Genomic DNA, 2232 nt, shown 5'->3' with positions numbered 1-2232 from the left:
CTACAAAAGTTATTTTAGGAAGACTTTGAAAATATTGTATTTTAAGAAAATAGAATATTTTATTTAATGTTTTTATTATATTCAAATAGCTATAATTTTACTTTAAACGAATGTTTTAGACTTCAAAATTTAATTTAAATCATGAAATACGTGTTTCCACTTACATATTACATTTTTACGGATTTCAAAATTTCAAAAAAAAAAATGATGAAAATGCCCCAGTGAGCTAGAAAATAATATTTTTATTGTTTTGAGTTGGAAACAACTTATGATTTCTTGAAATGCGAGATTTAATAACTGTCGCTCACCGGGGAGATGCGGAAGTTGATGCTAAGCCTTGCGGGGTTTCGATCGACATTCGGGGTAATGAGTGCTTATTGGGACATCGCGGCGGTTGTCATGGGCCCGATGAGAGTTCTGGGTCGTGACATTAAGTAAGTGTTGCTATTATTTTGTGTTCATCATCTCCAAGCTTTAAAAGGATTTCAATGGTTGGTCTTTAATTTTTTGTTGTAACAAATCAAGTAAGTGACTTGATTTCCCATTAATATTTTCATTCTCTAAAATTCAACCTTAATATGAATTTTGATATCATATAGTAGATATTATATTTCATCCCTTGATTAGAAAGTGAATTTACTATTATATAGCTATTAATGAAAAATTATAATGTCTATTCCCTAAAGTGAATACGACAAACGAGTTACTAATAAAAAAATTATAAATTTGTCCATTCCTTGAAGTTAATGTGACATCATTTAATAATTATGGTCATAGTTATGAATCTATCTATTCCCTAAAGTGAATGCCACTTCATTTAATAATTACGATCATGGATATGAAAGAGGTCGTTATAATAATTTACACTATTACTATTTTAATTCTAAGAATAATTTTACCATAAGAAGTGGATGGATAATTTTACTATTAGAATTTAAGAATAATTTTACCATCAGAAATGGATGGATAATTTTAGCATCAAAATCTAAGGATAATTTTGACACCAGAAATGGATGGATAATTTTACCACAAAAAATGGATGAATGTCGTAACCCACTAACTTACCAAAAACGAATAACCGATCAAAAAAAGTGGATGAATACTTTCAACACATTAGAAGTGAATGAATAATGAAAAGACAAAAAGGGAAAGAATAAAAGGAATATAGAAAACGTATTGTCGTTAATGTGGCATGAAAGACCATTGGTTATGTACCTGTTATACGTCTTGAATTATATCAAGCATCACTGAAAACTAAAACATCTTGTGATGATTTTAACCATGGTCAAGTTTTTTGTCCATTCTGAAAGAGGAATTGATTATATGATTGGTAACGGAAATATCCATTGTTGATTTTCTTGTCTTAAAAAGGGAATTGATCATTTAATTGGTAATACGAATATCTGAAAATGAACTTAATAGTAATTGGTATATTTTAGTATAACTATATTATGAAGATGTTTTAATATGTTCTTTTTATATTTAAATGATATGTTCTTATTATGTGTTTTAATTATATATTTAATGTTATTTCATGTTAACTTGTAAATTCTTTTATTGTATATATTTTATTTTATTGAAGAAAATATAGATATTTATCCTGTTGTATCTAAGATCAATAATGTAAATATATGTCTAACAGACATTACTGTAACACACACTATATTTAAAGACAATAAATATTTTTTTTACTTGACAACGAAAAAAATCAGTGTCAATTTAATATCTGGTAGTACAAAATTAATTGAAGGCTCTAGAAGAGCTAATATTTTACTACTTTGAGGATGCATTATTTTCATTTAATTCTCAAAGAAGTTTATTAAATTTTAAAGATATCGTCTGAATAGATATCATATTGAGACAACGAATGAAAGAAACACTTAATACCTCTATATTACATTTATTATCTCAAGTAGAAAGTGTGTGTTGAAAAAAAAAAAATTACTCGTTCTGTTCTCAGAATGAAACTACACAAATATTAAAATAATTGAAACTCATAGTAAACCAAAAGTTTACTAATGATTTTAATGTTTGGCATGACCGGGTGGACCATCTCGGATCAATAATGATGCAAAAAATGATTGAAAATTTATATGATCATTCATTGAAAAACCAAAAGATTTTTCAATCTAATGACTTTTATGTGCTGCTTGTTCTGAAGGTAAATAAATTATAAAGCTATCACTAGCTACCGTTGGGATTGACTTTCCTACATTTTTGAATAATATTCAA

Source organism: Theobroma cacao, chromosome 10 (assembly GCF_000208745.1).
Source record: "Theobroma cacao cultivar B97-61/B2 chromosome 10, Criollo_cocoa_genome_V2, whole genome shotgun sequence".
NCBI lineage: Eukaryota > Viridiplantae > Streptophyta > Magnoliopsida > Malvales > Malvaceae > Theobroma > Theobroma cacao.
The sequence above is the reverse complement of the archived record's forward strand: the minus strand, read 5'-3'. Positions refer to the sequence as shown.